The 22248-nt window shown below is 40.7% G+C and overlaps 1 protein-coding gene across 4 annotated transcripts in view; it reads left to right on the top strand.

Moving 5' to 3' along the window:
- The first annotated feature begins 5797 nt into the window (after window positions 1-5797).
- Window positions 5798-22248, top strand: part of PLCE1 (phospholipase C epsilon 1) — a 161117-nt gene continuing 144666 nt past the window's right edge. For 3 of the 4 annotated variants that reach the window (XM_065639446.1, XM_065639445.1, XM_065639443.1), the window contains exon 1: window positions 6466-6596. The gene's annotated coding sequence lies outside the window, so the exon portion shown is untranslated. Of the gene's footprint in view, window positions 5818-6465; window positions 6597-22248 lie in introns of those variants that run through there. The other variant, XM_065639444.1, reaches the window with a different exon arrangement.

The following is a 22248-nucleotide window of genomic DNA, read 5'->3' as shown; positions in this document are numbered from 1 at the left end:
TGGGGTAGGAACTTCGAAGCACTTCAGATGAGTCAAGAGAGTGTTTATCGCAGAAATTTCTGCAGTAATGTGTCCCAGTGAAGAGCGGGAGAGTGGCAAAACTTTAGATTAGGCCTGCTAGGATGCCTGAAGGCTTGGGGACAAGGAAGTTGAGGTTGTTAGTCCTGTACTAACTATTTCTTTCTCTTTCTTTTTCTCTCTCTCTTGCAGTGCTTGATTGAATGGAGAAGCAAGTGGATGAGTAGTTCCTGTGCCACAACACAGATAAAATTTATTACTCAGCTTTAGAGACCTGGAGAACCATTCCCATCTTGCATTTAGGCAGCCTCTGCTTATACAGTTCTCCCAAGCAGAACACAAGTTGTCAATAAAAAGCCATATTAAACCCCAGAGTGTACACTCTGCAGCTTTCAGGCCCAGCTCTGCGTTAGCTCACACCTGCAATTTTGCACTACACACACATTTGGCAGTGGTTGTTGCAGTGTTTGGCTTTGGCAAGGACAGTGCGTGTTTGTCAGCAGCTAGTGTAGAGTGGAATCTGAAGGAGAAGGTGATGTTTTCCATGGCAGAACTCATTGATGTTGAGGTTTTATTGTGGAAGTTGTGATGCAGGTGTTTAGTGTATTTTTTGTAGGATAAGTGCATTTGCGAAGGCTTGTCTAGGAGATACAGTAGAGAGAGCAGTTTAGAGTGCAAGGAGGAGATGTGGAGAGTTTGTAGGTAGGTTTTGGATAGTTGTCAGTTGAAGAGTTGGATGTTTGCAGGTTAGATGTAGAATAGAGGGTGAAGCTGACTGTGCCTGGGTGGTGCAATTGGATGGTGTGGAAAGCTGATGAGAAAGGGGCTTCTGCAAGTGATCCTCAAGATCCAGCTGGCAGCTCCAGATATTTCCTGCTGCCTGGCAGGGCTGGGGGGAGCCATGCAGAGCTGCAGCATTACCGGAGCCCACTGGAGTGACGCACCATGAGCCTGAACCTCTGCACATTCCAGAGAAATTGCACCATGGTGGGTGATAATGTCTCATACAGGGATGGTGAATTCTTCTCTGGCCAGGAAGACTGAGACAAATATGCCACTTTGTCTATTTTCCAAATTATGGTTTAGACTGTATTTCATATTGTAAATAAAAATCTTCCCCCTCCCCCCAATATTTATCATGTTTTTGTAAGTAGAATTAATAGGGATATTGAAGCTTGTCCTAGCTAAACTGGAAGAAAGGCAACAGCCATGTGTGCTTTTTAATAAAGATTAAATCAAATCTGCTATCTCAGTATCTTTGTGTTTTTTGTGGTTAACTCTCTCCCAATGTGTTGTGCATAGTAAGGCCTGACATCTACTGCCCCAGTGGATTAATCTAATGTTGACACTTAAACAACAGGAACTGCACCTGTTTGCTATCTAGGATATCTACTCCAGATTTTTTTTTTAGCAAAAAAGCACATTCTGAAACTGAAGAACAATCTAATTGTGTTGTTATAGACATTCATTCCTGTTTATTCTGCTTTATACTATTTATAGCTTTTTAAAATTGAATTGTTTGAAAAGGATTTTTATTTTAGCTCTGCAGAGCCAGCCTGATATTCCTTTACCAAGGGCCTTCTACCCAACTTTACCACACTTGCATATTGTGTGATAATTGCAAATCAGCTGTGCCTTATGTTTCTCCTGTAAAATAGTTAGAAAGATAACAATATAATGATCATGCCAAGAACTATCTTCACAGTGAGTATTTGAAGGAACCTACTGCTAATAGACTTATAATTGTTATTTGGATTATTTAGATGCAATAAAAATCCATACTTTTTTATCCTTTGCTATACAAAAGGTGATTGAGCTTTGTTTTTTTAATAGCAGATTCAATCACTTGTAAAGCAAAATTGTCATCTCCTGTGAAGAAGCAGGGATGATAAAATAAAATAGTCTCAAAATTGGGCTTTTACTAAAATAGTAGTTGTCTTAAGTGAAAATGTCTTTCCATAAAAACTCTTCTCACAGGGCAGAATCACCTTATACTTGAAATAGAATTGTGCTTTATAGAGAGACCTGACCTTACCCGATAGCACAGTCACCGCCCTGCGTCTGCTGGTTGTACTTGTGTAGAATGACAATTGGTCTAACGGAAGGGAAGCATTAGTTGTGGATAAGGCCTATGTGTTCCTTCACAAGAAAAATTGCTATCCATTAGTAAATCAATGCAAGTTTTGCTGTACTGAAACCAGAGCGCAGTTAAGAAAATGCTCTGAGTCCTTATTTTCATATGTTTCTAATTTTCTTTCAGAATTTCTGTTTGCATGTGCGCAAGCGTGCATGCTTTTCTTTAGTCCTGGCTGAAGGGTGGATTTTGGAGCAAAGCCCAAGGAAAAGTCTTTTGGCTATTTTTTAAAATTTAAAGCATATTTATAGTGTTCTATGTAATTTGTTAAATAAATTGTTAGAAAATATTGCTATAGAATACCACAATTAAAGACAAAATATTCCTTTATACATTATACTGCAGAGTTTAGGCAAGTGATGTATAGTTCAGATTGAGAGCAGAAAAAAACCCAAGTATTCTTGAGTTCTGATCCTACTGTTGTAGCTGCTTTTTCTTTCTGACGTTGTGAAAATCGCCCAAGTAAACTCACATTGCTTTAGTTTCCCCATCTGTATAATGTGAATAATGCTTATGCACCACTTTGAAGTTCATCTCTAAATCAGTTTTGTAACCCAAACTCCAAGGACACAGTCAGTAGAAGACTCTTACCTGGTAAGTGCTGAAAGACATATTCTGGAAGCCTTACACTTTTCTCTACATACAGATATTGTATGTAGAATCCCAGATTAGTGAAACTTCATACCTGAATCTCCACTTTGAGCTTATATGTTGCGAATGAATCCAGCAATACAGTTAATTTGAGCTGGGTGTGTTGTCTTTCTATACAGTCAAGCTGACTGGTGGAGTAGGGTGCAGTGTGGTGACTCACAGACAGTTCTCAAGAAAACACGATGGACACTGATGTAAAATGGGAGAGAAAAGAAAACTGAAGCATTCTCAAAGCACTTTCTGCTAGGCTGAGAATTCTAAAACTGTGACCCATGAGTCAAGTCCAGTGCAGCAAGAAATAGTTTCTTCATCTGCTTAGTGCTGAGGTCAGGCAGCTCAAAATTCACTTATGCAGAACTCGGGCATGGGAGTCCTGCACGGAGGAAGCGGCGTCCTGGATGCCAACGAGCACTTGCAGACCTGTCCCAACCTGGGAACAAACCAGTTTTGAAAGCAGGGCAGTGACTGTTGTTGAGAGGAGTTACTTCTGTTGTGCACAGCCAGGAAGAGAGGTCCAAACGTGGTGAATCTTGCAGTAATGGAGGCAGATTACCTGGGTAATTTATAGGCTGCTTTCCAACCTGTCACCAAGGAAATTAGGTTCTTCCCAAGTAAATCTGCTTTTTCTCAACTGTAAATGTTGCTGCAATTTCATGTTTCTCAGGATCTGTGCATAACTCCTGACTTGTTTTTAAAGAAAAAAATCACATTTAAAACATTAGTTAGCAGCTTATTTTTGTTAGGCACATTATTCTTTCATATTAATTTTTTTCTCAGTCTACAACTTTTCAGGGATGCAACTTCTGAACTATCAGTCACATAAATACACTATAGGAAGAGGCCAGCTATGTCAGCAGCTTTGTAATCTTGGCAATTTCTTCTTTCCTACAGTATTCAGAGAAGTAAATGTCATCCCAGAGGAAATGAGCAGCTAATTTTTTTGTAGAGAGCACCTGTCACCACTGTATCTGACTTAGAACTTTCGCATTGCTAGAAGTTTTTTGACATCTTCCATTATCATAGTGTTTGAAAATCTTACTGTTATTAAATAATCTTCCAGTGTTGCGGTGAAACATGGAAATCTTCAATTTACAGGTGAGGAGCTGGATCTCAGAAAGAGACCCTTAATGCAACAACTTGTTTGAGAATATTATTGATCCTTGCTATGCTAAGTTTGCTCATTGACATTTGCCCGAAGTTAGACAGATGCCTTAGTCTTTTGTCCAGTCAAGGATATGGTCATTTCTCCAAATTTTCCATTCTTTAAAATGTATCACTTTCTTTTCACTACAGAATACCTTTTTATTAGAGGAGTTTTGCAAGCTGAAAAAAATAGCGTGAACACACTGTGAAGGAAAATTTATATACATTTTCCACTGGAATAATGTGATAATAACTTTCCTGCACTCTTTAAAACAACTGGAAAAGAAGCAACTGGAAAAAGCTTCCATGGAAAGGTTCCTGTTGCCTGTGTGTTTACAGAGTAATTCATTATTACTATTGTAGTGCTGAAAATGCATTGTATGGTTTGTTATGAAGTAACTTCTATACCTCTGACACTCACAAAATGTGAAGTACACTGAACTAGTATTAATTGAATTGGGTCAATATTCAGTATATGAGTATATGGGAGTACTGAAAAATATACAGATCAGACAGAACATGAATTTGAAAAGACTGACTACTCAAATTTGACTTTTTGTAAAATATTGTATTATGGCATTTTTTGGGTACTACATGCAGTGAATGAAATCCAGGCCACACTGGAGGCAAAGGGAATATTACATTTTTTGTAGAACCTGGATTTTATCAAACATGTACTGTATTTCACTATAGAATGATCAACATTATGAGTTAATTAACTGTATTAGTTCAGATTGGCCATGTCTCATGTGTCCCAAGCAATAAATGATTTTGACATTACACTGCTATAAAGATCAAGATACTTTACTATAGTGGATGTATTTTCTCTCACTCATCTAATAATCAGAACGTGTAAACTGAAACAGAGTAGATATTAAAGGTAAGGCCAGGAAATAGTAAGTTAATAAATACAATAACACTATATCTGACCTAATTTCCAACTCCCTCCCCAAATATAAACTTTTTGAAGATACATAACTTCTGTACATTCAGTGGATAACGTCATTGACTTTCAATGTATTTGTTGAACTGCTAACAGACTTCCTCTGCTGCGATTACTATCTACAGGGCATCAGTATGATTGTACTTGTATTATCCCCACAAGACGATTATTGCAATGAAGTGCAGAGTGTTTGCTGAAGTAAGAAAGTAGAACATGAGGTAATAAATCTCACTTTCAAGCATTTGGATTTGTTTCTCCCTTTGAAAATAGTACGACAAGTTCCTTACACTGGAAAGGAAGGAGGTAAATTAACTGTAAGTTTTACAGCCCTGTACTGGGACACAATTTCCACATACCTTAGTTATAAGAATCGGTGCCCTTCACATAAAAATGCCCAAAATAACACTTATCCATTGCCAACTTGATTGTTTAAAAATGAGAATGCTGCCTTTAACATGAAAGTTTATGAGACTGCTTTTTCTTCGTGTTGTACTCTGCGTGGAAAAGATCGCATGCAAAGATGCACAGCTGAGTTGACCGAAGCCGCATTTTTCCGCACCGGCGATGGAAACCGTGCGGTATTTCCCCCTCCCCTTCCCCAGCTCCGCTCTCTCTCTCTCTCCAGAGATAATGGCTGGTAGCGGGCACCGGGCAGGGGCTGTGGCCGCGCTGCTCAATCGAGCCCTTGTTTCCGCTGCCGCGGGGGAACCAGCACCTTGTGCGGGTGCTGCTGCTGGGGGGGCGCGGGGTGCGCGCCGACATTCCGATGCGGTGAGGCAGCCGCGGCCCGTCCCGCCCCCGCCCCGGCTCGGAGGGCGCGCACGGCGATGGCGCTGGACCGGCTCCCGCCGCGGGGGACGGCGCCGTTACTCAGCGGTGCGGAGGCGCGGGGCTGGGGCGCTTGGGCGGCGCTGCCCGTTGGTGGGAGGTAGGAGGATCTTCCGCGGGTAACTCCTGGGGTGCGCTCTCTGGCTTCGGGGACCCCCTCTGCGGGCGCTGCCTGGTCCTTCATGAGCAGCCACACGCGCACCGGGGACAGCAGCAGCTGAGTTTGTGGCGTTCAGGGGTACTGCAGGCAGGGTTACCCGCCAAACTTGTAGGACGTGGATCGCCCGGAGGGAGCGGAGCGGCAGCGGGCAGCCGCCGCGGACCGCGCATCCCGCATCCCGCTGCCGCTGCGGGTGCGCAGCCCTCCCTCGCGGCGCGGGACGAGCGCCTCGCCTGCGGGGGGCTGCAACCCCCCCCGCCCCGCAGCGCCGGTGCGAGCGCGGGGCTGCCGTGGGGCAGGACGAGGAGGAGCTGCCGCGGCGGGCTGGCCCGCATCCCGCCTCTCGCGTGTGCGGAGGATGAGCCCAGCGGGGACAGCCGCCTGGCGGGAGGATCTCCCCCTGCCCCCCGCTGCCGAGGAGGGGCGGTCCCGGGGGAACCCGCCCCGGCGGCTCCGCGGCTGAGTCAGCCGGCGGCGCTGCCCCGCGGCACCTCCTCCCTCGCTCGGCCCGGCGGGGCGGTGCGCGCCCGCAGCCCCCGCCCCCGGCCCGCCGGGGCAGGCGCCTCGCTCGCTCCGCCGCCCCGGGCAGCGGCGGCCGCGGAGCGCTGCCGAGGCGGGGACTGTCCGGTCCCGCAGACCGCTCCGCCGCCAAGGCCCCGCCGCCGCTGGAGCCGCCGGCCGGCCCGAGGAGGAGGAAGATGCCGGGGGGACGCTGAAAGGTGCGTCCCCAGCTCGCCCCCGCCCGCTTTCACGGGCCCCTTCCCCGGCTCCCGAGCGAGGCTGGCGCTTGCCCTAAGGGCTCCCTGGGGCAGGGTCCCGGCTCCCCGGCCCCGGCCCCCCGGGCTCCAGCGGGGGACGCGGAGGGCTGCCCGCTGCAGCCGTGCCCGGGCGGGGGCTTCGCTTTCGGCCACGTTCCGCAGCCCCGGGCCGGACCCGATGGCCCCCGCTGCCCGCGCCCTCCCTGCCTGCCCTGTGCTTCGGGGCTCCCCCTCTTCCTCTGGGAAGGTTCACGAAAATCCTAAACGCAAAAGCAAATTGGGGTGGGTTGCCCTTATCCCTCAAGATATAAATTTTTATAAATAATCTCTCACTTTCCCTGTTCTCTTTTTTCACTCGTTGTGATGGTACGAACAGTTGTGGTGTTGTGGTTTTTTATTTTTATTTTTATTTTTTATTAAAGCCTGGCTAATTGTAATCTGACAAGAGTGGTGTAGCTCACGGGAGATCTGGCATTGGAAGGAGCCTCTGGTTGTAAGCCACAGGGGTGACGTTGCTTCTCCCCACTCAGTGGGTCTTGTCAAGCCCCTCTTGTGGGCTTTAAGCACTCTTCGTGGGCACTGCAGGCCCTGGCACCCAGGCATGAAAGGCAGATGTCTTCCTTCCAGCTCCAGACTTCTCTCTGTCCCGCTCAGTGAAGTGCGGTTGAGTTACAAAGACTCTAAGTCTGCAAACACTTACAAAAGTAGTTTCACTTAAGTGTTTGTAGGATCAGGACCAAAGTGGCTGGGATTGATACATATTGGTTCTGCTGCACACTCTTGGGATGCCACCAGCACAGATGATACAGAGAGGAGCCTGCGAAGTGGACTTCTGATAAAGGAAGTGTAAGAGCTGGGTACAGTGGTAGAGAAATGCATAAAAGATCAGCTGGGCTTCAAGGAACAGTCAAACGTTTCATGTTTCACAGTAAGGCGCTTGCGTGAAGAGCAGAATTGGGCTTGCTATTGTGTTTATATAACAAAAGTTTTTTATATATTTGTGTATTCGAAAGGGGATCAGAGAACCTGCCAATTATGAAAGAGCCATTTACCAATTACTGCAAAGCAGTAACCATTATGTAGTTTAAGAAGTCGTGCGTTTCCAACTAGAGATAATTATCTGTGATCCGTGATATCTCATCCTGTGAAAAGTCAATGGCAAACAACCAATGTTTGTGGTTGTTACAAAACCAAAATGAAAAATGCGTAAACAAATCTGGGAGCAATGAAACAAACAAGGTGAAACCAGAAACAGACGCAGCATTTTGTGTATTAGGAAATGCTTCAGAGAGAAATGCCCAAGTCATAAAAGAGCATGTCTAGTCTGTGCATAAATTCGCACAGGATTGGTAAAATCTTTCTTTCTTAGTCATCTAAATATAATTTATTTGTGTTCTGCCATATTGAGGTATTAATCTGGTATACTGTAATGAGTTCAATCCTATTTTCATACGTGTTAAGAAGTTTGTTGTTAAGACTTTGTGACTGCAGACCAGACAGTGCACTTCTGGTCCTCCCAGCTCACATTGTTTTAGTGTGATGCCTCTTAACCAATAAAGTGTGATGTTCAAGCCAGAGTTCCAGCAATTTAATAAGAAAAAAAAAATCAAAGTAGAACTTTGAGTTCAAGAAACATGAAAGCCCTACTGCAGAATAAAAAATATCGAAAACTGTATTTACTGGAAACCGTAGAACAGGTTCATGAAAGAGATTATAAGAAAGTTTGAGGTTTGGGAGATTTGTGAAATGAGAAAAAAAAATCTGTTTATGTCGTCCAAAATAATGTTGAGAAACAATCTGAGCACTATTTTTAAGTACCTGTAGAACAGGGTATTTCTTGTATCAAAGGGCTGTTCTATTTAAGAGAAGTATAAAATATTAAGATCCAGTGACTAGAATCTATACTGAAATCCAATATAGAAGCAAGACACGTATTGGAAAGTGACAGTTTAACCGTTCATGAAGGATTGTGGTAGATTTATAATGGCTGGAAACATTTACCTCAAGTTATAGAATCATAGATTCATTTTGGTTGGAAGAGACCCTTAAGATCATCGAGTCCAAACATAACCTACCTGTAGCACTAAACCATGTCCTTAAGAGCCTCATCTACACATCTTTTAGACACCTCCAGGGATGGTGACTCCACCACTTCCCTGGGCAGCCTGTTCTGATGCTTTACAACCCTTTCCATGAAGAAATGTTTCCTAACATCCAATCTGAACCTTCCCTGGTGCAACCTGAGGCCATTTCCTCTTGTCCTATCACTTGCTACTCAGGAGAAGAGACCAACCCCCTCCATGCTCCAACCTCCTTTCAGGTAGCTGTAGACAGTGACAAGGTCTCCCCTCAGCCTCCTTTTCTCCAGGCTGAACAGCCCCAGTTCCCTCAGCCGCTCCTCATCACACTTGTGCTCCAGACCCTTCACCAGTTTCATTGCCCTTCTCTGAACTCTCTCCAGCACCTCCATGTCTGTCTTGTAGTGAAGGGCCCAAAACTGAACACAGGATTCGAGGTGCGGTCTCACCGGCACCGAGTACAGTGGAGCAATCGCTTCACTAGTCCTGCTGGCCACACTGTTCTTGATGCACGCAGCTCTTCTTTTTTGGAGAAGAGCAGATGTAACTTAGCAATAGTTCTTGGATTTGAGACAAAAATTAGTTAAAGGAAGACTTGATTTATAAAGGAGGCAAAAAGCAATTAATCTATTATTTCATTAGAAGTTATTTGCATAGGGATATTTCATGAAACATTAAAACTAAGTTTTAAGAAGATATTATTATTATATTTTATTTTTGTTAGTGATCAGCTTAATTTACTGCATGTTTACAATAGTATTGCTTTATGGGTTTTGTATTTTAACACACTAAAGGCAGCACTTTAGAAAAAGGGTTGTCATTTTGTTTTTCTACCACAAAATGGATATTGGCTTATGACTATAAGCCCTAAGCTTGATAAGTGACAATGACGGTGTTATTAGCAATAATTCACATCTTCTTTGGTTTTATCTACTTTTTTGAGAATACTGGTAAGTGAAACACTGGTACGAATCACGGCTCCAGCCTGGGCAGACTCGCTCTCATGTCTGTTCACAATGCAGCCATTGATGGTTTCATTTGAGTAATGGCTCTCATTTGATTATATAGACAGCAGGTTAGTGGCTGTCTGCACCTTTAGTTTGCAGTTTGATTAATTTTTAAATAATACTTTTCATCATGGCTCTGTCTTTAGAAAGCTATTAGCATGCTAACCAGAAATCCGCGTTTTTCCTTAGGTTAATTCTGTCCCTTCTTAAGCCTTCTTAATCACACTTAGAAGAGAGTTGCTGCACGTGTACTTGAGGGCCTACATGACTAAGTACATATTATATGAGAGCAGTCCAGCTTACTCTGCATAGTGCTTTATTTGTCTTGGCAAACCTATATGTATATCTGCTTGTGGGTTGGGTTCTGCCAGATATTAGTCGTATTTCACTCTGACTTTTTTTGAGTGAAACGCCCGTCTACTGAAATGAGTCTTGTGTTTAAAGAGCTGGGGATAAAGTGGTGACAGGTTTTCTTTGCATTTCCTATATTGGGAGCTCTCTAATATTTTTCTTCTGTTTTTGAGGCATGGAATTTTGATCTTACTTGAAACAGTGGAGTTGATTTGTAAATATGTCACTGTGGGGTGAAAGTGTGGTGCTTGGTGGTTTCATATACTCTGTCACGCTGACATCTCTGTGCAAGACTTAATGAATGTCACTGATTTCAAAGTAGGCCATCCACAACACTTTGTTCTTAACTGCCCAGTCATTCATAAATAATCTAATGTGTTCAAACACATGCTAGATGTGCCATCAGTTACTCCAAACTGGTAAACTACAAGAGCTAGAAGTAGTGAGCTCAGTTCTCTACCTGTGCCCACTGTATTTCTCCAATTTATCAGGTGTCAGTGACGATGCCACAGGTAATACCAGCTCTTTCAGTGAATGATTTAAAGTAGCAGGGACACACATCTTGTGGAACATGCGATATGCCCCAGGCAGCTGCCGCCTTTACATCCAAAACTCTTGCACACTCCAGCATAACTTTTGAGTATGGAAACAGTGCAGGCTTGTGTCTTGTACAAGGAAGCATATTCTTCAGTATATTTACTGTAATATTTTACTCACAGTAGTCCAAGGCATGTCACAATAGTGTACATAGGCTGTCCACTCTAGGTTTCTTTTTATTCTACATTGTTATCAGTAAGTAATATTTAATAATTTTTAATGACATTTTCAGTGGAGCCACTCACTAAAAAAAAAGTATTATTGTATTTTTAAATTATTGTAACATTTCATAAGTAATTAAAAATAAAATAGGTCTTTTCAGTATTCTTTATGTTACTTGTTTAGATGTTCTAAGTGACACAAAGTGGAAACATGGAGTGCAAAGTTGAAGCTACCATTTGAAAACATTTATTTTTGGGGTAACAGTTTTATTCTATTGGTGTGCACAAGTGCTGCATAACTTGCATCTAATAATAGTGTGTTTTCTTAAACAGATGACTCTCCAGTTGCATTGACCTTGCCTGGTGTAGTGGGACCTTGCTGTCTGCTGTTTCAGACAATGCTCTGATGTGAGGCTTTTCCTCCCACGGTATTTTTCTCTGTCTGTGCTACAGCATACAGCAAGAATGCTGCTGCAGGGATCTCTGGTATTTGAGGTCTTTGTTACACTGCATCTTCTTTCTAACATTTTCATAATGCATTCCTTTACTCCAAGTACAAAGCCCTGTTTCTTGGATTAGGTTAATTTCTTTCTGTAGCAGTGCAAATATCTTTCCGCGGTATTTGGGGAAACCCAACTTGGCTTCCCTTTGGAATTTAGCAAGATAAAAAGGGTTCATGCAGCCGAGTAGCTACTGCTTTGTGAACTACCCACAGTTGACATTAAAGAACAACGTGTAGACTTCCTCTTGAGGAACTTTCTTGATGTGAATGCCTCCTTTTTAATTCCTTTAGGGTTGCTATGATTGTTTTGGATTACAGCTAGGTACCAAATTTCAAGGGAAAAAGAAAACCCAGTGTCTTAATATCCAGACTGAATTGCCTTCTGAAGACAGTATTCTGCTTCTGATCTAGTTTAGGTAATTTCCATACTCTGACATTTTTCAAAGATGTTTTTTCAACCAGTTAGTTATTGTTCAGTTCAGACAAATACGTTAAAATGCATTTATAATCAGGTATTTTTTTGTGAAAGCTTCAAGTTTCTGCTCACTCTCTGCACCTGTTTCAGTTCAACAGGCTTATGGGAAGCAGTAAAAGTGGAGGCGGCTGCAACCCCCCAGGTTTCTGATGGCAGGAGGGGCTGACAGCCAGGATGCCTCTGTTTGATTCTGTAATTCACGTTCTCTCTTTAGCTGGGCCATGGGCTGCTGCTCTATAACACCCTGAGTGGCAAAGGTATCAAAGAGCACCAGGCAGATAACGCTTCTTGAAGTCTTTCATACTGTGGTACTTCTGCATTTTTCAGATGAAAAATATTTCTTAACGTGGCTCCTTTAGAGCCCTTGAAATTTCTCAGTGTAGCTGTTACATTTGTGAATGGTCTGTTGTTTGCATTTTTCCCCCAAAGTGGATTTACAAAAAGGGAAGAGCCTTGCGTTATTACCTTTGCCTTGTTGTGATTACACCTTTTTTGTTTGTTTTTGCTTTTCTTAATGTTGAATTTATGGAAGAGACAACAAAAATAGAAACAATAAAATTAAGCACTTGGTCAGCTGCTTGTGTTGGAAAAATTTTAATCTTAATAACCACTCAAAATGTTGCTGTTATTATTGATTTGAATAGACATCTGCTCTTATTCTGTGCTTTAATTTAGCAAAGTATAAACAAGAAATTCCACTTTGGGGTGTTGCTCACTCAGTAGACGTAGAAATGAAATATGGAGAAACTTACTATAAAATAAAAATAGATGATTTCATATGTGTCGTTAACTAAAACCTCCATGGTAGTCCCGTTTAGAGACATTCTCAACATCATTAGCTGGGGTAATTTAAGTATGTAAGTCCAATTACAGGGCTTTTTTCTTTATTTTTTTAGGACAAATTTAGAAAGTAGCTATCACTGTATCATCTTCTGTCACTGTACAACAGTTCCAACAAGTTATACCATCCCAGCCTTCCTTTGAATAGTCTTGATATGTCTAGCAATATGAAATAGGTACACTTAATGTTTCAGTTCTGTGTGTTTGGTTTCATTTTGTTTGTTTTCAAAATTATCTTCTTGTAAGTGTCTTGGAGGACACTGTTGGAGGGCAGTAATTACTGCTCAGTAATCCCAGCTCAACCGTAATTAATCCAGTTTTGAATTTTGCTTTTGCTCTAGATGTTTTCCAGTTTTTCCTTATTCTCCATAGTGTCGGATCTTGTGTCCTGTTACCCAGAGTCAGGTTGTAATAGGGAGTGGTTGATGCTTGGTGAGGGTGATGCCGTTTCATTCTTCTGTTTCTTTGGTACTTTTGGTTTGACAGAACCGCGTATGGTATTGGCTTATTGCCAGGTGTTTCCTGATATGATAGTATGTGGAGTTACAGAGTGCTCTCCACAAGAGAAAATTCTGTGGTTGCATACTTTCAGTTTCCTGCAGTGCGAGTTTATGTGCATGGAAGTGAGGAATATCTCTTTTCAGGGTGTATTCCTATCAGAGATACTTGTCTTGGTGAGAATACCCTTGTATTCCTGCCGACCGGACATGTGCAGGAGCAACGTATCAGCTGAAACGGTCCCATCAAATAAGATGTTGGCTTTGTGTTTACACATATCAAAGTCTACTTGTCCAACAAATGTATTGCTTAACAACACTGTTCCCTTTCTCCCCACAAGACCTCTCTCTAGGCCAGTATCTAGCAGAACAGCTCAGTTGTGCCTTCCCCCCAGTCCATGTGAAGTGTGCAGTGTTTCTGAAAAAGGACAATTATTGTAATTTGCTGAGAAGGAAAAAGTGCACAGTTTTTTCTTTCCTAAGCATTAAAACTGCTCTGTCTGTACCCCTGACTCATATCTAAAAGCAGTTCTTTGCCTTCTATATCTTTGAAAATGCAAGCTCTTCTGAGTATACTGTGTCATAGAAACCTATATACACCTTTCCTAAATTTTGGGTATATATTTTATGTAATATGCCTCTGTTACAGATGAAATTATGAAATAGTTAACATAAAGATGTCACCATGCAACTAATTAAGCAGAGATTTAAAAATGCCAGCTGCATGTATAGTCTTACCACATATTTGAAAGGTTGAGAGGTTTCCTAATTTTGGAAAAGTCATGATATTTGCTTTATATAATTATTCTCTTTTAAGGAACAGTAAACCTTGGACCCGTAGTATATCTGTCAGAGTATTTCTGGATAGATTTTTCTTGCCTCTATTGAAAATTGTATTAGCTTAGCCCAAGTCCATGTAGCATTGGATGCTGTTGTTTTTACTGCATTACTTATTCCACGTTGGCAGAAATATGATGTGTATAAAAACAGTTTTTGCTCTCCCGTTGCCTTTTGGTTCCTTATTAAAACATATTTCAGAGACTGTATTACAAGATTCTACCACATGGTTGAACTAACTTGCAGTATAAAAGAGAAATGTTTATTGATTTTTTTTTTTTTTTTCCTAAGCTAAAGTAGCCTTCTTGGTACTTAACCAGCAGATGAAGATCTAGAGTTTAAGCTTGTTTGGGAATATAGTTGAATCTCAAAATGCACTATTTGTTTCCATTCTCATCTAACTTTCCTGAAATAAAATGGAAGTATATAGATAGTACTCTGGTATCAGGAAGTTGTGGTCATTAAAAATCTAGCTTTAGTGGCCAATTTTTCTACAGAGAAAGCCTATAATGTTCATACTGTTCCTTTTTGTGTTAAGCAGATTCTGTCAACTCCCAATCTAGTTGCACAGATCAAATTTGGTTTTGTATTGATATGGAAACATTTTGGATTTGCTATAATGAAATAATATTCTTCTAAAGGTTTAGGGACATGTGTAAGAGGGGTTTGTGAGTCTCTTAAATTATTAAATACCTTTTTTTTTAGTGGTCAGTTGTAATTTTTATTGTTTCAACAGATTCTGAGCTATGGCAAACGTTTATTTTTAACTGAATTTCTGTGTTACTCAATTATTAACATTTTTTGGAAGAATGTTTTGATTGTTGTGATTATGCTCATGCAGCAAATTCTGCAACTCTTAAAGCTTCTTATTTCTGCGTAATAGGAGGGATAATGGCTTGAGGAGATCCGGGAAAATAGTAAGTCTTCATTAAATTTTTCTAGATTCATTTGGATAAAGGAATAGGAATTTCTTGGAAATCACCAACAATTTGGGATGTAAATGGTCCTTCCTACTTTTCAAGATAAGGTAATACTAAAACTTTAGATTTCTTTGGTAGAATCAGACAAAAGAAAGAATAGGCAATTTGTGATTTTAATAAATGGATAATATCTACAATTGAAACCTGTTTTCAAAGGTTTTTCTAGGCACTCCAACCAAATCCGTTCCGGGGACACGCCAACAAACTGATTTTATTGTGAAAACTGTGCTGTCAGCACCAACTGTTCAGTGCATCAATTTCCAAATCCTCATTATTCTTGCCCTCCTATGATTAATTTCACTTAAAAGTAATAAATGTGGAACCTTCCTTTTTGTCTTAAAATTCTTAAGCCTTTATTGCTCCCATTTCCTCTTGTTTTTTATAACTAAATGGTCCGGTTTTAAAGCTGAGATTATGAGTAATTATATAATGGTACAACTAGGGGCTTTTAGAAGAACGGTGCCTTTTCTGAGTACATGACTGTAACAGTCAGCAATACTGTGAAGTCTGTTTAGAAATTAATTCTCCATACTATTTGAACTGCGATTCTAGATTTGCAAGCCAGGTTCAGTAGTGATTTGGAGAAATAAACAGTTCCCTTGACAGCAGGCTATAAAACAGGTCAGCGTTAAAATATGCAGTAACATCTTTAAAATGGCTATATAATATTAGACTACTATGTCTGCCTGAATTCCCCTTCAGGATTCAGATCATAACATCGGTTGCAGTTTTGTTACCTGATAGGCACAGAATTGGTAGAGACGCATAAAGGTTTTTCAGGAGGTCTTCACGTTCAGCCTTCCAGAAGAAGCAAGTTTGCGTGTTCTCTTAAAATTTGCAAATATTATTCTACTTTGCAAAAAGCTTACCTCCATATTTTTGTCACGCCCTCATTTTGTTCCATATACTCGTTATTATATTATGCAAGTTGGTAATGTAAACCTTCATCCTTAACAGTCAGTTGCTCCGTTGGCCAGGTGTGTAAAAGTTGTTATTGAGGCTAACTTTTCTGAGGACGAAAGATACTGTACCACAGTTATAATGGTAGAGCACAGTATTATCCTGTATAACAGCTTCTGTGCACCCTTGAACTTCATCTCAACTGCGTGCTTTACTGAAAGCTGCATGGTGTTGAGTTACGAGTTAGTGGGAGAGCTGTAAAAATGTTTGAGGAAGGTGTGTGCACAGATTTAAAGGAAAGCAAAGTTGTTCGGTATAACAGCACTGGAGCTGTGATGGCCAATAAAGAATCTAATCTGTACATTCATTCTGCTCTAAACTTCTGTGCCTTCCTCTGCCTTGACGTGGTGCTCTGATTATTTTTCTTTCGCTTTATAACGCCATGCTCAGTCTTTTATCAGCTTTTCTCTGTTCCCTTGAGCTGTAGCGACACTATTGAGAAGAGCAGAAAGTCCCAAACAAAAAGTAAAAAAAAACTTCACTTGCTGTTCTTGCTTGAATTGATGTTTACCAAAACTCTCCCAAACATTTCAGGTGCATTTGACTCAATGAAATCAATGGATAATTAATAAAACCCCCTGACAATCTCTTTTTCCTAGTTTTCCCGCCTTACCCATCTTGCTCACAGTAAAGCTCTATTCTGTTAGCAACCATATGCATCCCAATAAAGGTTTTAAAGCTTGAATTGAGACAGAGACTGTCTGAGCTCTTGGCCAGCAAATGCAAAGAAGCTTGGCCATGTTCCCTCTACTCGCCAGAAAAGCATGAAAAAGCTGGGGCCCTTCCTCTCTCAAAGAAAAAGGGAAGCTCTGATCTTTTTGTGTACAGATTTTTGCAAGTATTGGGTCCCTGACCTATTCTTGGTAGGACTTGTCTGTCTCTTGCTTGCAAGATGTAGCCCAAAGTCTCCAAGAAGAGATCTCTAATCTACAGCGAACTTGTACAAATCAACCAGGGCTTTTTCCTCTGATTATCAGTTTGACTATATTTTTTTCCGTCTAGTTACAGTCTTAAATATCAACAAAAAAATCCCGTCTCTACAGCAGTATGTTTTTTATGCATGTGGCTTGTCTCTCTTATTCTTTCTACTAAATCTAAAGACCTGCTTGCTTCATTTTTTTTTTATTTGATATGTATATGAGTGTATAAGAACATAGATGTTGTTGTCATCTGGTATTGTGCTACGTATTGTGCGTTTGGGTGTAGGTACTTCCAGTACCTGGCCTGCCCCATATGGGCCTTCAAAACTTTCATAATCTGACAATCCATTGAAGGATGTACGACTATATAAAATAAAGTAAGAATATTAAGTTACAAAGGAAAAGATCTGTAAAATTTAGGCTTATTTTTAATATGTATTGGTATGGTTTAAAAATATTTAATTCATTATTATCAAATATTTAAAGTACTAAAAATCAGAATCTTGGGTTTAAAAATAGCACAGTAATACCTCTTGCACATTCTTCTTACCATAACTGTACCTAAAACTATATAGAGGTTGCTATGTAATTTTTTCTGGTGAGTAAATCGTGAAAACCAAGCAAGGTTTTTATGGTTATTATAGCCAATAATTATGCACACCTGAATTATGTACAACTATTACACAGTTATATAAGTAAAGTACACTTGACCGTTGGCTTTTTCTCTACAGTTATGACATATTTTCTGTAGTGGGTATAGTCTTTATTTTTCAGAGAGGTCATATGTAAAATAGGAAGTGATGAAATGCATACAATACATTTTCAAAAATATATTGAAATGTTATAGTACTATTAGAATTATTACCTTTATAGTTGTTTCTGCTTTTGTAACAGCATTAAAATGCTTAAATAAAAACAGCCACCATTAATGAACAGTTAATAAACCCAGGAAACTATACAGAATGTGCTAAGACCTTAGTGCGAGGAGTGCACTGTCTGTTTCTAATTTAACCTGTTCTCAGATTACTCTCAGGAACTGTTCTAAGTTCATCGAATACTTTGAGAGGTCTACAGTAGGCTTTGGTTTTGAAGGCAGAGCTTGCCTTTCCTCAACTAAATTTAATTCTCCTGATTTTATTTTTCTCAAATGTAGGTAAAATATGGGAAAGCAGTATTCAATAACTTTTGATAGCTTTGGAAGTGAGTAAAAAGATGTCTTGAATATATAGGGGCTCTGAGTGTGACATAGACCTTACTAAATTACCAGGAGCAGGTCTAAGGAGGCACTTAACAGTTTGCAAGATAAATTCATAATAAAATAAGAGGAATACTGATTTAAAAAAAAAAAAAAAAAAAAAAAAGAAAGCCCCAGAACTTAGAAGAGGGGAAATTCAGGTTAGACATGAGGAAGAAATTTTTTATAAAGAGGATGGTAAAATAATGGAACAGGTTGCCCAGGAAGGTGGTAGATGCCCCATCCCTGGAGACATTCAAGGCCAGGCTGGATGGGGCTCTGAGCAACCTGATCTAGTTGAAGATGTCCCTGCTCATGGCAGGGGGGCTGGACTAGATGAGCTTTGAGGGTCCCTTCCAGCCCAAACTATTCTATCATTCTTATGGGATGCCAATTGATTTGGAAAGGACGGAGATGAAAAGATCTATATGAGCAGGAGGTAACTGTTTTCACTTGTGGCAGTAGCATTCCTAAGAGGACAAATGAATGATATTTAATTTGAAATCTCAAAGGACAGGTTAGTCTGCTTTCATTTACGTATGCTGGTTTTATATGTTGTTTCTTCATAGGTCATCTGCTGTTATCTATGAACTTTATTCTAGATGTATAGGTACTATTTTTTTTTCCTCCTCACCTCATTTCTCACACATGACCTTCCTTGTTAGCTTCCTGACAACCAGAAAGTGACACATGGGAAAGCAATACCATCCACATTAGAAACTGTTATTATTTAAACAAATAACTCCATATAGTATGCAAGATATTAGCTGGGAAAATGGAGAGCTTCAGACTGCATGTTGCACCTCGTGTGTACTGGTGATGATACCCTCCCTGAGTTACCATTTAAAACCACTTTCTCTAATTATCATGAAGGAACTTGATCAATTGTGGCAAGCCACTGATACGCATCACCTTACAAGCTGTCTTGAAACAGTTCTTTGTTTTAACACTGTTTGGAAACATCGCATAGGTTTTTGTCATATGCAGAACACTGTTGCTAGCATCAGCCATTGTTTTGTTCAAAACTGTGGAGATTGTGCAGACCATTAGCTTTCCATGCTGCTTTGCCTCCCCTCAGGGATCATTTCTTGTGCCAGTTATTACTTCATAATGCACTCAGCTGCCTGCTAGGGTCATCACTGAAGGACCAGTCCCGCAGGTGAACCTTCTGCTTCTAGGCCACAGGTTTTTCCCCCAACAGGATGAAGTTAGTGTTGTCATCTTGCCCAGGAGGAGCTTGATTACAAGTCCTTGGGCTGCTCCTTATCTTTCAGTTTGCTGCCTCAATACTGGCCTGATAATGTTTGATTCAGCGTTTCAGAGTAACCTCTTCATTCCTGCTACTGGGCTTGCTGGAGACATGTAAAAGTCTATATTAATTGTGCTGTTTAGGTGTTATTTGATCATTAAATTTCCTTGACTTCTTTTTATCATTTATGGTGAGAACATGGTAGTGGCTGATGATGGGGCCAATGATCTCCCTCCTTGAGGAGCTGCAGGAGGGGGCAGTGGGAGGACAAGCCGGGCACTGATGCTGCGCCCCAGCCTGCTTGTCCTGAGCCCAGCTCCAGCAGGTGAGGCTGGTCCTATGTTGGTCCGATGAGTCTGGTTGAAAGGTCAGGAGCAGCAGAGAACATGGCGTGGGCCCAGAGCTGCCGATGATGTTGTTCAGCTTGGGACTGGGGGTACAAGCCTGACCTGAAATGGCTCCTGGGCCCATTCGCAAGGGTCACAGGTGGGGCTGGTTGTGGCATTTAAGGACGTGATGTCCTCAGGGCCCTGACACTCCCTCTGACAGACATCTGTGATGATCCCGTCCTGGGATAACATCGCATATCGCTGTGCTAGCTGCAACATTGGTTTGTCATTATCATGCTCAAGTACATTTCAGAAAACAGAGTAGTTAATCTTCTTTAACTGTTACAGCAGGAATAACCTTGAGCGTTTCAGCCTGCGTTCGCTGCTTCGTTATCTTGTACAGTCCTTTTGTTGTTAGGTTCTTTGGCTTGACTGTGGCACTGACTGTGACTTCTCTGGTGCTTTCCCTTCTGCTCAATCTTAGGGTATACATCAGGCATATGTATATGCCTCCTCACTTCTAGGACCTTTTTGACCTAAATATAAGGATATTAAGTAATACGTTAGCAGCAGGAATGCACAATCAAACAGATGCAAACTAATCTTTCTGCTTGACTGAGAAAGTGTAGCCTATATATGTAACACCAATTTTTTACATAATGTGTTATTACTGAGGCATATGAATATTGGAATGTATGCATATCCAGTTTAGGCTAAAAAAGTCCAACAAGATTCCCTAGTAGCATTTTCAGATTTTAATGAAGCAGTGTTGTTTGGATACTAGCGGAGTCTCTGGCACATATTACTGCTTATGTCAAAATAAAAAAAGGGTGTTCCAGAGAAGGAAGTGTCCTTTTCCAAATTATGACTGCATTTTTTAACTTGGTTTCTTACGGAATGACTTTGCAAAGTTACACTGTGTGTCTGTACATCTTTTCTCCCAACTTTTAATTTGGCCTGTAGCAATCAAGTTTATTACGAAAGTGCAGATCTCAAAGGTGCTAAACACTCAACAAATTTAATGCGAATTTTACTCAGGTAGAGAAGTGAAGTTCTGTAAGTCATTTTGACTGTGAACAAGTTGCTCTGAGAGTTCACAAAGTAGAGGAGGGTCCATATAGGAGAAAGTCCTTAATAATACCCCAACTAAGAAAAACTTTGATTGGAACTGTATTTCCTTAGACATCATGATTATTTAGAATTCATCACTTCTAGAAGTAACTAAGATATGTAATGCTTGGTTATCATGTGTTTGTTGTTTTTCAGTGTACCGTCAGGTACTGAATACTTGAAATACTTGTCCATTAATTTTGCCAATAACTTCTGTGCTAAAATTGCATTCCATATATTCAGCTGAAAGTAAAAGAACTTTTAAGAAATGTAACAAACTGTGAACAAGTGATTGTTTGCATTAGATAAGTATAGAATTAGCTTTTGCCGCACATTCTTATCCCAATTAACTATATTTTGAAGACTGAAGTAGACCGAAAATCTGGGGTAAAGTCCCATCTTATCAAGGAAGCAGATTTTCATGTTTAGAATTCCAAATTCTTACTATTCTTGAAGCAAGGAGCTCAACGGTACTACCCAAGAGTGTGTTGTTTTATGATGCCTGCAGCTAAGTTGAACACATCCTGAAGGATATCTTTTATCCCAAAAGAAAGGGTGAAGTCCAAATCCAGAGTTACAAGCCACAGGCTCTAAACAGGAATGTCGCAAGTAGTTAGAAATCCTTGGTTGACTGCTTTCATAGAAGCTCTGAAAGATAACCAAGAAAAACAAAAGAATCTGTATTTGCTCAGCAAGCATGTAGACATTATTTGCAACCATTTTAAAGATCCTCAAATACAGGGTCACCTAAATGTGTCATAATCATATATGGAGATGTGCTATGTTGGTCTTCAGGCATGTTTCTCCTTCAAATAAATTGTTAAAGAAATGCAAGTGGAACTTAAGGAACATGGAAGTTGCTGTACACATACAGTTTTCCCTATGTCTGTTTCCATTTATCTTAGACGACATGATGGTATATTATAAAAGGAACCTCCTAATTGTGACCCTGGGTGTACTTACATCCTGTTTATTTATTGAATAATCCTGAATTACTAGTATTTATAATGTGAATTACAGTGATGCCTACAAGAGTTTTAAAATATTAAAACATTTAATTTAAAATGATCACTTAAAATTGATTGTGTTGGTAATGACGTCTTATGTTAACACAGTAAATACCTTGCAACATTGTGAAAAAATAATTTACAGTTATGTAGTGACTGTCTGCTTGCACATTTAATTCTGGCAGGCGTCAATGTCTTGGAGATTACTTCATGGCTTGAATGAGTCAGATGTCTCCCAGAGGATGATCATAGAATGGTTTAGGTTGGAAGGGACCCTAAGGATTATCTAGTTCCAACTCCCCTGCCATGGGCAGGGACACCTTCTACTAGACCAGGTTGCTCAAAGCCCCGTCTAACCTGGCCTTGAACACTTCCAGGTATGGGGCATCCACAGCTTCTTGGGCAGCCTTTTCTAATGCCTCACCACCCTCATGGTGAAGAATCTCTTCCTTATATCTAATCTAAATTTACCCTCTTTT

Source organism: Caloenas nicobarica, chromosome 7 (genome assembly GCF_036013445.1).
Source record: "Caloenas nicobarica isolate bCalNic1 chromosome 7, bCalNic1.hap1, whole genome shotgun sequence".
Lineage (NCBI taxonomy): Eukaryota > Metazoa > Chordata > Aves > Columbiformes > Columbidae > Caloenas > Caloenas nicobarica.
This window is presented reverse-complemented; position numbering and strand designations above follow the sequence as displayed.